Below are 16,543 nucleotides of genomic sequence, written 5' to 3' on the forward strand. Positions count from 1 at the left end.
ATTCTGTAGATGGAAAGATAAGGTTAGAGGCAGGGTGGCAGATGGATGAGATAATGAAAGAGAAGAAATAGGCACTGAGACGATAAAAGGATCCAAAGGACAAATTTGTATGCAAAGATTGTGATATAGTGGAAAGAATTTAAGACTGGGCAACCAGAGAATTGTATTAAAATTCCAGCTCAGATGCTAACTACCCATGTGACCTTAGGCAAGTCATTTCATCGCTGAAAGCCTCAGTTAATTCCTATGGAGTGGAATGGAGAAATAATCCTTCTGCTCTCTATATCACAGAGCTTTCAGGATCAAATGAGATAATATATGTTAAAAAAAAAACTTTGTAATCCTTAAATGAGCACTTCTTTACCATTCCATATCTATCTGTGAGCTTTCCTGGTGAAAAGCCTGAAACCCAAAGCAGATAGTTCAGTCTATATCTGTGCCTAGAGAGGAGAGTTTCCCTTAATTAATTTCCTATCACTCTGTGACATATGTGGGCAGACAGCAATATTTTGATATAAATAGTTACTCATACTTAAAAGACCTGGGTTCTAGTCACATCTCTGTCACTTTGCTTTATGATTCTGAGAAAGTCACTAAAAGATCAGCCTTTCTATATGTAAATTTGAGTGAGTAGGAAGAAAGCAAAGAAATGATTTTTCAGATAGCTTTTAATCTTCAAATCCTATGAGGAATCCAAAGACCCACTATCTACTCACACCCCAAAAGGCACAAGGCAGTATTGAACCTGACTGTGGATTGTGTCATTTGAACACATCTGATAACATGTTTCTGTACTCCATTTAGAGTCTTGAGAAGCCCCATCCAAAGAAACAAGAAGGTCCTCACTTTATTCAGTTACCAATATTTATTGGTACCTATTAAGCACCTGCTGGTAACAAGTCACTCTCAAGATCCAGCTGTTTACCTCCCATCTCTAACCCAGGTGTTTTTTTTCCTCCTGAACAGAATGAAGAAATGGGAGTTTTAATAACAGTCTTCATCACTCTCTGATTCCTTTACCCCATACCACTCATTTCACCAAATTACAATCAAACCTCCATGCCTCATAATTCTTTGAAAATAGGTTATGTGGTCTGTATTTTGCTGTTATAGTTCTTGTTGACAGTCAAGTGTAGAGTTTCTTTGTTTTCAGATCTTTTTATTTAAAATCTTTCTGAAAGTTTTGTCACTTTCTGCTTTAATAATGCTTAGATATTTTCCTTTACTGTGAGATCATGCAAGACCCCATGCTACTCATTCTAGAATCTTTGTGCATAGCTGGAGATGGATAAGGTGAAGTTGGAGGACATTGAGATGAATATAATTTAAATCCCTGATGCCGAAGTAATTGTCTTCTTTTCCATTAAGTCTCTGGTCTTGGCTGACATTCCAAATGTCATTGGTAACCTTCTCCTAAAAACAAAATGCAAAGAAGAGAGCAAAAGGTTAGAAAGATGAGTTGAATCAAATGAGAATAGATTAATATATGAATATACATTGATGTAAAGTCTTATTCTTGCCTTCAAAAACCAATGGTATAAATACAGGATGAGGGACATGTAAGTACACAACAGCTGATGTGCAAAAGATCTAGACTTTTACTTGCCTCAGGTACAAATAGGAGATAGCAAGAGGTATTTTGTAGATTCTACCCCCGTTGTCTACATACCCCCAAAAAGCTAATGCAAAGTCAAACGTAATTAAGGAATCCAGGATGGTGAGTAATCATATCAAAAGAGGATTGATTAGGGGCAGCTAGGTGGCACAGTGGATAGAGCACCAGCCCTGGAGTCAGGAGTACCTGAGTTCAAAGCCGGCCTCAGACACTTAATAATTACCTAGCTATATGACCTTGGACAAGTCACTTAACCCCACAGCCTTGCCAAAAAAAAAAAAGGATTGATTAAAGGAAATGAAAAAGGATTTGTGCATGATGTTAGCTGTCTTTACATACTTTGAGAGGATATTAAAGAAATAGAAGAGATATTAGACTTTTCCCCTGCTTATTCCCTATCAGGCAAGACTATGATGAAGAGGGGTCCTAAGGAAGAAACATAGGGACAGGGGTTTATATGATTAAAAAATTCTAAAAAGTTAGAGCTTTTTAAAAGCAGAATGGACTTCCTTTGGAGGTAGCAAGTTTCCCCAACATTATAGGTGTTTAAATGGAAGCTGAATAACCACTTGCTGAAGATGTTATAGAAGAAGTTACTGCTCAGCTATGGATTGATTTCTAAGGTTGATTCCAACCCCTAGAATCTATGATTCTATGGTGGATTATTGATCAATAAGGATTTCTTGGTGAATGGTATATTCACCATTCTTGGTGAATCACTCTCACGAATCACCCAGAACAGGACTCTCTTCCCAGGAGCAGTACTGTTTTCCAGTTTCACAGCCTTGGATAAGTCAATGTTCCTGTTTCTTCATCTGCAAAATGAGAATTATACTTGTCTCACAAGGCTGGGTTAGGACCATTTAAGAAAATTTACATAAAGACCCCAGCAGCTAGATGGTGCAGCAGATAGAGTGTTGGGTTTGAAATCAGAAAGATTCATCTTCCTGAGTTTAAATCTGGCCTCAAACATTTGCTAGCTATGTGACCCTGAACAAATCAATTAACCCAGTTTGCCTCACTTTCTTCATTTGCAAAATGACTTGGAAGAGAAAATGGCAAACCACTCAAATATCTTTGCCAAGAAAATCCCAAATGGGGTCATCAAGAGTCAGATACAAATAAAAAACAGCCAAACAAAAAAATACATAAAGTGTCAAGGAATCATAAAATCCTATGAGAATAAGAATTGTTGTTGATGTTGTGATTGTTGTTATTGTCAAAACATGTGTTTTCATTGGCTAAATTCATCTAAATCTCTTTCTTAAAAAATGATGAACTTTTAGCTGCATCCATCTGGCATACATGCATATAAAATAATAAATATCCAGAAGTATGTGTCATCTCTCTAATTGCAGGTCAGAAAAAAATCATGGTTATTTAGTTCATTGAAAAAACACAGCCACTAACATCACTGGCACAGAGAGAACTTGTTAACTTGGGTTTCATAATTATCCCAGAGGAAAAATGTTACCCAGAATGTCATACATTGATACTTGTTTTCAGAGGTGCAGAAAATTTTCTTGTCCATATCTCCTGTGTACTTATTTTCACTTATAGCAATTGTCTTTAAAGTTATTTTATTTCTTTAAATCTGTTGTGAAGATCAAATGAAATAACATATATAAAATGTTTTGCCTACCTTAAAGCACTGTGTAAATGCTAGCCATTGTTGTTGTTGTTGTCTATAGATATAATATGTAAGGCATCTGTCTCCAAGGTAAATGAAAGTTGTTTCAACTCTAGTCAGCCAACCAAATGAAAAGTCAAATTTTTTCTCATATTTCATCTCCTAAGAGTTATCTAATATGTTTTCTTAGGGGACTTTATTACACAGATAAGAATCATGATAAATTATAACTTCCTAAAGGGCAAGAGCTTGCCCCTTCATCTTCTACCATTATAATATTGTCCTTCAGGTCCTTTATAATATTGTCCATATAGTAGCACTAAATAAATATTTTTTGAATTGAATTTGATAAATTGAATTAAATAAATATATTTTATTTACCCTATTTGACCATAAGTTTCTTGAAGACAGAGACTATGTTTATTTATCTACGTCTAGCACAATGTCCTAAATAAAGTAGAAGTTTAATAAATTATTATCAGCTTGATAAATAAATGTTACTTCTTATATTTTATCTTTCTTGTTAAAATATTGTATATATTATACAAATTCATTAGTTTGGTCTACTAATAGAAAAGCTATGTTTGACTTAGATGCCTAAATAAAAAGAACTTTTAAAAATACAATTATACTGTTTTCAAATTAATTCAATAATTCAAATTCCATTAACAAAATAACCAGTATTGTTCTTTAGGGAGCCTGCTTTTATGTAGCAATAACTATAAATGGATGCAATTATTATTGATATAGCTAGGTGGTACAGTGCAAAAGGTGTTAGATTTAGTCAAGAAGACCTTAGTTGAAATACTGTCTCATATACTATATGAGTTGAATGAGTCTAAACAAATCACACATAACCTTTGTTTGCTTCAATTTACTCATTTTCTCATCTGTCATGTCTGATTCTTTGTGAGCCCATTTGGAGTTTTGTCATTTTTTTCTCTGGCTAATTTTACAGATGAGGAAACTAATTTAACAGATTAAGTGACTTATTCAGGGTCACACATTTAGTAGGTATCTGAGACCAGATTTAAACTCAGGAAGATGGGTCTTTGTGACTCTGGGTCCAGTGCTCTATCCACTGTACCACCTAGCTTGCCTTTCATTTGTAAAAAGGAAATAATTATAGAATTTATTGGTATGGGGATAAAATGTGATAACATGAAAAGCACTTGCAAATCTTAAAATCTTAAAATACTATGTAAGTTGGGTGACTAGGTGGTGCAGTGGATATAGAACACCAGCCTTGGAGTCAGGAGTACCTGAGTTCAAATCTGACCTCAAACACTTAATAATTACCTAGCCCTGTGGCCTTAGGCAAGCCACTTAAATCCACTGTCTTGCAAAAACCTAAAAAAAAAAAAATACTATGTAAGTGCAGGTTATTATTATTATTGTTATTAATATTATTATTATTATTATACTGTACAAACATGTTAGACCATAATATCCTTGAGAGTAGGAACTGCATTTTTTTTTATCTTTTTTAGTTCACTCAGTCACCAAACATAAGGCTTTGACCAAAGTATTTGCTCAACGCCCCCCCCCCCCCCAGCAGTTTGTACTGGATTTGTAATTAGTTGTTCAACTATTTTAAGTAGATGGATACTTTAGGTTTGCTGTTCTTCAGTTCTTTTGATTCTTTCTGGACAAAAATACTAGAGTGGTTTATCATTTCTTTCTTCAGTGAATAAAAGCAAACAGGTTAAGTGGTTTACCCATAATAAGAGTCTGAGGCCGGATTTAAACTCTTTTCTTCCTGATTCCAGAACTGGAGCTTTATTCATTGAGCCACTCACAGCCTCAGCCAGATTGTGTACATTAGAATACAAAACTATAATCTATTACCTCAGGCAATTTGAATATGCTCCACATAATCTTGCTTACATTATTATTTATATAGTTAGCCTTAATAATGGTTCAAAGGTAGAAGTCAGCCCATCCCACCCTTTGAGGAGATAGAGTACTGAAATGAATCAGGATAATTAGATTCTAAATACAAATGTGACACTAACTTGCCCTGGGCTCTTAAGTACCCTCCCCCTCCCTGGGTCACAGTTGTTGTTTGTTTGGGTTTATTATCTATCAAATTTATGTCTCGGGGCTGCTAGGTGGTGTAGTGGATAAAACACCGGCCTTGGAGTCAGGAGTACCTGGGTTCAAATCTGGTCTCATATAATTAATAATTCCCTAGCTGTGTGGCCTTGGGCAAGCCACTTAACCCCATTTGCCTTGCAAAAACCTAAAAAAAAAAAAAAAATTATGTCTAAAAGATTTTGTTTTGTTTATCATTCCAAGATATTAAAGCTTGCTAAGTGACAAGAATGGAATAATCCAGTGGCTCCTTCTAACTTCCCTTCCAGTGCCAACATTCTAAGTTTTTTTATTTATCACAAATTCTATAGTAGCAGAGTCTGAATTAATGCAATCTTACTTTATTAGAATAATGCCTCACATTTCTATTCATTTTATATTTGTTGCTGTAGTTATTAAATTGCATTTGACTTTTTGTGACCCCTTTGGGAGTTTTCTTGTCAGAGGTACAGGAGTAATTTGTCCTTTTCTTCTTCAACTTGTTTTTACAGATGAAAAAACTAAGACAAATAAGGTTAAGCAGCTTGTCCAGGGTCATGTACCTAGTTTCTGAGGCCAAATTTGAACTCATAAAGATGAGTCTTCTTGACTCTAGGATTAGCACTCTATAAACTGTGCCACCTACTCACCCCAATTTTATATTACTGTTTTATTTACTGACTCCCTTTGAATTATTAATGGATGATAAAATAACAAAAGATTGTTTACTGCTCCATGAGATACACTGTCAATTATTGCTACTATTGTCTTTTTTTTTTTAATTTTTAATTTTTTTTAGGTTTTTTTGCAAGGTAGATGGGGTTAAGTGGCTTGCCCAAGGCCACACAGCTAGGTAATTATTAAGCGTCTGAGACTGGATTTGAACCCAGGTACTCCTGACTACAAGGCTGGTGCTTTATCCACTATGCCACCTGGCTGTCCCCTACTATTGTCTTTTGAAAGGTGTTTCATCTTCATCACAATGTTCGTATTCAAATCAATTTCAGAGAATGCTGTATTAAAAACCTGTCAGATGCTTTAAGATTTTTTAAATCATTAGCAACCAGCAAGTAGACAGGTAATGATACTACTGCCAATTGCTAGAGGTCCACTAATGTAGTCTGATATATTAAATATTGCTAAGTAAACAAGAAAAATTAATCAATATTTATAATGATCCTTGCAGCTAGGTGGTATAGTGGATAGAATACTGGACCTGGAGTCAAGAAGATGTGATTTCACATCTGGCCTCAAATTCTCACTGTGTAACCTTGGGTAAGTCACTGAACTCTTTTTGACTCATTGGCTGTAAAATGAGCTAGAGAAGGAAATGGCAAGCACCAAATGGAATCACAGAGTTGAACATTATTGAAATGACCTGGCCAACAACAGTAAATAATGATTCTAAAAAGAACACAGAACAATATAGTAGAAAGCAGATTGGATTTGGAATCAGAAGATCTAGGTTCAAATCTCAGTTCTACTTCCTACCTGTGTGTCCTAGAGGAAGTCATTGATCATCTCTGGGATCTCAGTTTTCTCCTCTGCAGTAAGGAAAAATGAGAAACCTGAAATGAATGATCTAAAAGTTATTTCCCAACTCTAAATTCTATGATTCTAAGTCTAAAAAGGGTTGCCAAGGCTACGCAAGTACAAGAGAGAGACCATGACCACTGTCATCCATATCTATTTATTTATCTATTCATATTAAAACTATTTTACTAATAATACTAAGACATTATTTGTCTGTTAAAATACTCCTGCACTTTCCAACTACATATTTGTGTGAGCTTGGATTTTATTTAACCAAAATAATATATCCTAACAGATCAAGTACAGAAGTAGATATAAGAATTCAGCTGTCTTCTACTAAGTCAGACATTAGAGAGATTTGCAAAAATTCATCAACAAGCTCACTAATTTTTTGTTTTGGAATATATTATTTTTATTAAAATATTTATTACCATGTAATATGCTTATTGTTTTAAATAAATTAAACAAATATTTTAAAACTTAGCAGTTTTAATTTCCTACTTGATAAACATCAATCGATAAAACTATTTGGGGTCCTCAATAATTATTAAATATGGAAAGGGATCCTGAAAACAAAAAATTGGCAAACTACTTCTCAAAAATATAGGCAGCTAGGCAGCTCTGGATAGAGCATCTGGTCTTGAGTCAGTAAGAAAAAAAATATGGAACCAGAAACTTATAAGCTGTGTGACCTTAAGCAAGTCACTTATCCCTTGACTGCCTCAGTTTCCTCCTCTGTAAAATAAGCTGTAAAAAATTAATGGCACAACACTCAGTATCTTTGCCAAGAAAATCCCCAAAGGAGGGCATGAAGAACCAAACATGAATAAAAAAATTAAACAAAATCAACAATAATTCTGTTATGATTGAAAAAAATGGGCAATCATCACTGCCTGACTCAGCCTCCAAACTAACATTTATCCCATCCCATTGTCTTTCAGTGTTGTTTATCTTTAAATGTTATTTTTGAGTAAATTCTCCTAACTTCATTCTGCATCTGATCATATAAATCTTCCCAACTTTCTCTGAAATCATGTATTTCATCATTTCTTACAATATATTTCATTATATTCATGATCAACAAATCAACAAACAGCTATCAAACATTTATTATGCCACATACTATGCTACAAATACAAGCAAAAGAAAAGATATCCTCTACCCTTATGGAACCTCCATTTTTATATGGAAAGATCTCATACACACACACACACACACACACACACACACACACACACACAAACAAAAGAGCTGTAGAACAGTATATAGTGTTATAGTGTTTATATTATATATATATATATAGTGTAGTATATAGTGTTTCTGGGGTAGGGCAAGTTGGAATGGTAGCAATATACAGAGTTGAAAACAAAGCTGGGAAATAAATTAAGGATGCTGATATGGGTCCTTCCTCTAAATTTCACCAAATACCTCCTGTCCTGTACAATTTACTTTTTCTTAAGTATTTCTTGCATTATTTTCTGTCATCATGGGTTATAATGATAATTTGAGGATATGTTTGCTATTGCTTGTTTTAAATATCAAATTTTCCAGTTATGACTGCTTCTGGACTTTTGTTCCCTCTTCTGAAAAATCAGGGCCTTGGACTTAATATACTCTAAAATCTTTTCCAACACTAATTTTTTTGAGCATTTTGTCAAGTGGGAGAGATAAAGACAGCAGGAAAGCTGCGGCAAAAATCACAGATATTCTGAAATAGGTAAGGCATAGCTTTAACTTGAATTTGACAACAAATTACACTGATTTGATCTTTTATATTCCTTTTAATTATATTATTATTCCCATTGATAGGAGAATAGTCATGCCAGTTGTGGTACATAAAGGCAATAGAATATTTCTATGCTTTAAGAAATCATGAATATGAAGACTTCAGAGAACTATACAAAGTTTTATCTGAGCTGGTAAAAGTGAAGTAAGCAGAACTAGAATAATAATATAAGTAATGAATACTGATTTAAATGGAAAGATAAATTTAAAAAAATCAATATAGAATCTTTTATGTAGTTATAATGATTAAGTTTGAACCAAAGGAAGAGATCAGAAAATGTCTCCTCCATTCATCCTTTATAGTGATGAGATTGTGAGTAAAGAATACTTACCTGAAACTGTCAGAGTTGATTCATTTAGCTGAACTCTTTGTTTTCCTCTTTTTTTAATTCTTAGTTACAAAAAAGATGAATCTCAGTAGAATGTAGAAATATTGAATAATTTTAAAACTATCACACATGAATTATAAATTTAATTATAATCTGTACTTCAGGGTTCATATTTTAAATTAAATGAATTAAGTAGCTTTAATTGCATTCCACCAGAACAGTAACCAGTGAAATCTGGTCTACTGTTTACTGAATCAATATAGTGTCATGAATATGTGTGAAGAGAGATCTTAAGGCACAACCCAAAGGTGACAGTAAGGCTGAAGAAGACTCCAGAAAGGCAAGAAAAAAGTTGGATTCCACTCACAGAAAACCGGCTTGCCATTTCCAGTCATCTACAATCATCAACATCTGAAGTCTAAGAAATGAGAGCCAATGTTGCTGAAAAAAGTATAGTCATCCTGGAATACACACATCCTTAAGCTGCCAGGGGATTTATCAAAAGATTTTTAAAGTAATATATAGATGTGAAATCAAGATAGAAAGGTGGAGAGAACATTCCAGTCAAACTCTTCCAACATAACCCTCCACATTATTTTAAAGTGTCAAATAGAATTCTGGAGTAGCATGGCCAACAAAAAGTTAGGATGAAACATTTTTCCACACTAAGATAACTTAGGAGTTTGGAAGAAGAGTTCTGTGACACTGGGATGTAGACTGGCCTGGAGCACAGCATTGCAACACAGTATAGCAGCGAATCTGTGTTATGGGCCTTGGAGGCAGCAACATCAGAAACAGCAGCAACGGCTATTTTAAAAGTTCTCATTTCCCAGAAATTATAAAGGGATTGGACAACAGGTTAAACAGAGACTACAGAAAACTCCTGTATAATAACAGAGTAAAGGACCAGGAAAGGGATACCTTTGGCATCTCATTGCCAATTACCTAGTGAAGGATCACAGTTGCAGGACAGAGAAGAGGATTAGTACTTACCGTTACAAGGGCATAGGGTCCTTGTCTACATAAAGACTAGATGCATGAATCAGAAGAGTAGAGACCATTCCTCTACCTGGATTACAACATCCTTGAAGGACTGAAAATTTATAGTTCTCTAGAGCTAGATGTGAAAACAGCAGCAAGCAAAAGACCTGAAGTTTGGACCAATGACCTTCTCCCCTACTCAAGTTAGAAGTCAATTCTGACATAAGGTTGAAAGATAGGGAATAGGAAAATAAGTAATGGTAAAATAAGTAAACCACAAAAAAGGATATGCTCATAAAATGCTACAATATGACAGGGAAGCTCAAGACACAAACTCAGAAGAAAAGGGCATAAAAATATTTACAATCAAAACCTCAAAGAAAAATGCAGATTGCCCATAAGTCACATAAGGATTCCTAAAAGATATTTTAAAAAGAAATTTTTCAAAAGACCAATACTGATTGTAAATATAAAATGAGTGGTAGAGAAAAAATTAGAAGAGAAATGAGAGCAGTACTAGAAAATTATGAAAAGATTACAAAATAATGAAGAGTAGAATGATCATAACCATGAGCATATTGTACATAGTAACAGCAATATTGTTTTAAGAATGACTTTGAGGGGCAGCTAGGTGGTGAAGTGGATAGAACACATAGAGTGCTCTATCCAGTCCTGGAGTCAGGAGTACCTGAGTTCAAATCTGACCTCAGACACTTAATAATTACCTAGCTGTGTAGCCTTGGGCAAGCCACTTAACCCCATTGCCTTGAAAAAAAAAAGAATGACTCTGAGTGAAATAGTTATTTTTGTCTATTACAAATTGATAAAAGGGAAACAAAATCTCATTGAAGAAAACAATTCCTTAAGTTCAGAATTGGACAATTAAAAGCTAATTTTCCATTGACATCAAAAAAGTAATAAAGAAAATTCAAAAGAATGAAAAAATAGAAGAAAATCTTAATTATCTCATTTAAAAAGCAACTAACCTAGAAAATAAATTGGGAGTCAACATAAGAAATTTTAGACCGAGAGACATGGTATAAAAAGAATTCTATTTCAAAAAATTATAAAGAAAAATGGTTGCAATACCATAAAACCAGAGGACAAAATAAAAATTTTAAGAATTTTCCAAATATCGCCTTAAAGAGATTTCAAAATGAAAACTTCCAGGAATATTATAGCCATATCTTAGACCTCCCAGACCTAGGAGAAAATATAGCAAGCAGCCAGGAAAAAAACTATTCAGATATGATAGAAACACAGCTAGGCTCACACAGGACATGGCAGGTAACTCAATAAAGAAAAGGAGGACTTGAAATATAGTAGTCCAAAAGGCAAATAAATTAAGATAATAACCAATAATTTATCCACAAAACTGAGTGAAATCTTTTAGGAGGAAAAATGGATATTAATGAAAGAGAGTACTTCAAATATTAAATGGAAAACTTGACATTCATATACAAGACTCAAGGGAAAACATAAAAAGGTAAACATTAAAGAAAAATTATAAGGGAATTAATAGGTTAAGCTATTTATATATGTTAACTCATAAGAGTCTTATCATCATTAAGCAATTAGAAGGAGTCTTTCTAAACAGAAGGAATGAGTGTGAGTTGATTTTGTTGGGATGATCTCAAAAAAGTGAAGGGGCTAAAAAGAAAAATGCATTAGGAGAAGAGTAAGGAAGGGAAATTAGCTGTCACAAAAAAGGCATCTAAAGAAAGGTTTTTATAGCGTAGGAAAAAATGAGGAGGGGAGATATAGTTGACAAAATAAATAACAGTATATTGGATAATTGAATAATAAATTGCATTCCTCAATTGATAAATGGTCAAAGGATATGAACAGGCAGTTTTTTTAATGGAGAAAAAAACAATGTATGGTCATATGAAAAAAATGCTCTAGATCATTATCAATTAAAGAAATACAGATTAAAACAACCTTGAGATATTATTTAACACCTTACCTGGTTAAACTTATATAAGGGAAAAGTGACAAGTGTTGGAGATAATGTGGAAAAAATGGGATATTAATTCATTGTTGGTAGAATTTTGAATGGATCCAACCATTTTGGATAGCAAACTAGAGTTATGTCAAGAGAGCTATTAACCTACTTATAACACTTGACCCAGCAATATCACTACTTGATCTGTTTCCAAAGATGATTATGATTAGAGAAAAAGAAGAAGAACCTATATGTTTTTTAATAAAAGATTTTATTTATTTTGAATTTTACAATTTTCCCCCTAATCTTGCTTCCCTTCCCTACCCCCCACAGAAGGCAGTCTATTAGTCTTTACATTGTTTTTATGGTATACATTGATCCAAGTTGAATGTGATGAGGGAGAAATCATATCATTAAGGAAGAAAAATAAAGCATGAGAGATAGCAAAATTACAAAATAAGATAAGAGGGTTTTTTTTTTAAATTAAAGGTAATGGTCTTTGTACTTGTTCAAATTCCACAATTGTTTCTCTGGATACAGATTGTATTCTACATCGCATATATCCCAAAATTGTGTCTGATTGTTGCACTGATAGAATGAACAAGTCCATTAAGGTTGATAATCACCCCCATGTTGCTTATAGGATATACAATGTTCCTCTGAAAACCTATATGTTTTAAAATGTTTAAAGCAACTATCTTTGTAGTAGAAAAGAAATGGAAATTGCAGGGATGTCAATTATTAATTTTATGGGATGCTACTGTGCTATAAGAAATGATGAGCTTAATGATTTTAGAAAAATAGGGAACAACTTGTAAAAAATAATGAGGAGTAGGGGGGCAGAGCCAAGATGGAAGCAGGAGAAGAGCCTCTCCTAGGTGCTCTCTCCAAAATATTTCAAAAATCTTAAAATTATGACTCTAACTAAATTTCGAGAGACAGAACCCACATAAAGATCAAGTGAGGCAATTCTCCAGCCCAAGATAACCTGGAAAATAGTGGGAAAACTCTGTTCCATGGGTGTAGAGGGGCAGCCCCCACTACAGTGAAGAAACTTCAGTCTCCTGGGAGCAGCCACAGGGTGCCTGGGAGTCATAGCTCCTGGCAGCAGAAGCAGTTTCCTGACCTGCACCCCAGGAAGAACAAAGCACAACTTGGAAGATCAGCAAGGAGACCTCTGCCAGAACGAGAGCAAAGAACAGGACTTGAGCGCGGTTGTGATAATCACTACATTTGGCATAGGTGTGGCACTTAGCATGGCTGTCAGCCCAGATCCGGGAAACGGAAGCAGGACCCATGGAGTCTGCAAGGAGAAGCCTCTAGGCAGCTGACTGCTCAGCCCACCAAAAGTAAGGGAGAGGAGGGAGACTTCCGAGGTCTGTCCTCTGTCCCTGGAACAGGTCTCTGGGCCTCTGACCACATTCAAATCCTGATTGCAGTCTAGGCCCCCCTAGAACAGGGAACTACCCCCCTCAGCCCCATGGCAGAGGGGTGTGCTTGTGATCATTCACAGACCAGACCAGGAGAGCAGTCAGAGTCTCACACACTGAGGTCCTTGTGGGGATGTCCCAATAAAACTAAAAAGCTCAGGAAGCACCGCCAAACCAGGCACAGGCTGAGGAAATGAGTAAGAAAGAAAAAAAAGGAACCTGATCATTGACAAATACTTTGTCTATGATCCCAAGGAGGATCAAAATATTCAATCTGAAGATGAGGAAGTACAAGCTTCTACAACTAAAGTCTCCAAGAAAAATGGAAGTGGGGCTTAGTCTGTGACAGAGTTCAAAAAAGATTTTGAAAATCAAGTAAGGGAGATAGAAGAAAAATTGGGAAAACAAATGAGAGAGATGCAGGAAAAACATGAAAATGAAATCAGCAGCTTAGTCAAAGAGTTCTAAAAAAATGCTGAAGAAAATAACATGTTAAAAACCAGCTTAAGTCAAATGGATAAAACAGTTCAAAAAGTTATTATGGAGAAGAATACTTTAAAAAGCAGAATTCACCAGATGGAAAAGGAGATGACAAAGCTCTTTGAGGAAAACAAATCCTTCAGATGTAGAATGGAGCTAAAAGAAGCTGATGACTTTATTAGAAATCAAGACACTATTCTTCAACACCAAAAGAAAGAAAAATTAGAAGAAAATATGAAACATCCTATTGAAAAAAAAACTGATTTGGAAAACAGATTCAGGAAAGATAATTTAAAAATTATTTCCATATCTGAAAGTCATGATCAGAAAAAGAGCCTTGACCTCATTTTTAAAGAATTCCTATAGGAAAATTGCCCTGATACCCCAGAAGCACAGGGCAAAATAGAAATCTCCAATTCTCCCTCCAGAAAGAGAACAACAACAACAAAAACAAAAAAAACAGAAATATTATAACCAAGTTCCAGAATTCCCAAGTCAAAGAGAAAATATTACAAGCAGCCAGAAGGACACAATACAAATATCATGGAACTGCAGTTAGGATGACACAGGACTTAGCAGCAACTACATTAAGGACTCACAGGGCTTGGAATATAATATTCTGGAAGGCACAAGAGCTTGGAATGCAACTGAGAATCAACTACCCAGATGAACATTCAATGAAATAGGGGAATTGCAAATGTTCCTTTTGAAATGACCATATCTGAACAGAATGTTTGACCTTCAAGTATAGGAAGGTCATAGAGAAGTGGAGGAGTAGGGTAAATTACGAGGGACATAATGATGATGAACTTCATGTATTCCTGAATAGAAAAATGATACTGATAATACTCATATATAATATGTTGTAAAAATATAGTCAATGGCTAAAAGGGAAATGTATTGGGAGTAAAAGAAAGTAGAGGTAGATATTCATGTAAAAGATATTTTTTTGCAATGATATGGAAGGAGGGAAGGCAAGGGGAATGAGGGAACCTTCATTCTCATCAGAAATGGCTCAGAGAGGAAACAGCATACAATAGGGTATAGACATCTAGAGTAAAAAGGAGACAAAGGGGACAGAGGGAGGGGAGATGTGGGTGATAGAGGAGAGTGGGGGAGGAGTGAATGGAGGGAATTACAATCAGCCACAACAATGCCGGAAAAATATGTAAGTAACTTCTGTGGTGGACTTATGATAAAGAATGTGATCCACCCAAGATAGAGCTGATGGTATCACAATATAGACTGAAACACCTTTTTCTATTTCTTTTACTTTATTTCTCATGAGGTTCTATATTTCTGTGGGGGAGGGGATATTATGTTTACTCTGAAACAAGAATATTTTAGTAATGTATGAAGTCATATTAACCAAAAAAAGAAAAAAGAAAAAGAAACAAGGAGGATAGGAATTCAGGGAAGCATGAAAGGATTTGCATGAACTGATGCTGAGCAAGATGAGAAGAACCAAAAAAACATAGTACACCCTAAGAGTAATGGGGGGGGGGGCGGTGATCATCATCCTTGATGGACTTGCTCATTTCATCAGAGCAACAATCAGGGACAATTTTGGGCTATCTATGATGGAGAATACCATCTGTATCCAGAGAAAGAATTGTAGAGTTTGAACAAAAACCAAAGACTATTACCTTCAATTTAAAAAAAAACCTTATTATGTAATTTTTCTCTCTCTTATACTTTATTTTTCTTCCTTAAGGATATGATTTCTCTCTCATCACATTCAACTTAGATCAATGTATACCATGGAAACAATGTAAAGACTAACAGACTCCCTTCTGTGGGGGGTAGGGGGAGGGAAGCAAGAATAGGGGGTAAATTTGTAAAACTAAAAATAAATAAAATCTTTCAATAGGAAAAAATAACAAAGAGTATAATGATTATAATCAAGAGTACATTGTACAGTAATAGCAATATTGTTTTAAGAATGACTTTAAAGGGCAGCTAGGTGGTGCAGTGAATAAGAGCACTGGCCCTGGAGTCAGGAGTACCTGAGTTCAAATTTGACCTCAGACACTTAATAATTCCCTAGCTGTGTGGCTTTGGGCAAGGCACTTAACCCTGTTTGCCTTGCCAAAACCTAAAAAAAAATGACTTTAAGTGAATTAGTATTTTTTGTATATTGCAAATATACAAATTAAATGTAAAGGACATGTGAAGAAAAATGTTATATGCATGCAGGGAAAGCACTCATAAATAAAATTATGTATAGAATAATTTTACATATATATATAATATATATACATATTTGCTATGGGAAATGCTTGTTTTATTTCATATAAGTGTGTGAGGAAAAAAGAAAGGAAGGTAAAGGGGGAAATTATGTCATCCTTAGGTCAGGTGAAGCCAAAATTGAATGTTTTCATGTTTTACAGTTAGAATTGAGTCATTAATCAGGCAAGGTGATGAACTCCATGATCTCTAAATTCCAACTTTGAAATGCAATTAATCTAGTGAAGAAGGATAATGCTCAGGATATTATTTCTCTCACATGATGAAGGTCAAGAGACTTAAATTCCAATCCTGAATGAGACACTACTTGATAGAATAATATTCCTTCCAGATGACTAAATTTTCTACATCAATAAAAAGAATGTAGTTGAACTGGTTGAAAGACTAGAATAATTTCCTTCATATGTGATGTCCAAAACTCCATGGTCCTTTCTAGTTTTCATATGTTCTAAGGTTCTTTCTAGTTGTGCTTCTCAATAATTATCTGATTGACCT

The 16,543-nt window shown here is 34.7% G+C and overlaps 1 long non-coding RNA gene across 2 annotated transcripts in view; it reads right to left on the reverse strand.

Moving 5' to 3' along the window:
- Positions 1 to 723: 723 nt before the first annotated feature.
- LOC141518369 (uncharacterized) overlaps positions 724 to 16,543 on the reverse strand; it is a 130,086-nt gene continuing 114,266 nt past the window's right edge. Inside the window, exons 6-8 of one of the 2 annotated variants that reach the window (XR_012477167.1) lie at positions 6,810 to 6,886; positions 4,545 to 4,595; positions 724 to 1,413 (exon numbers count right to left, since the gene is read on the reverse strand). This is a non-coding gene — a long non-coding RNA (uncharacterized LOC141518369). The remainder of the gene's footprint in view (positions 1,414 to 4,544; positions 4,596 to 6,809; positions 6,887 to 16,543) is intronic. The other variant, XR_012477168.1, reaches the window with a different exon arrangement.

This window comes from Macrotis lagotis, chromosome 1, assembly GCF_037893015.1.
Source record: "Macrotis lagotis isolate mMagLag1 chromosome 1, bilby.v1.9.chrom.fasta, whole genome shotgun sequence".
NCBI lineage: Eukaryota > Metazoa > Chordata > Mammalia > Peramelemorphia > Peramelidae > Macrotis > Macrotis lagotis.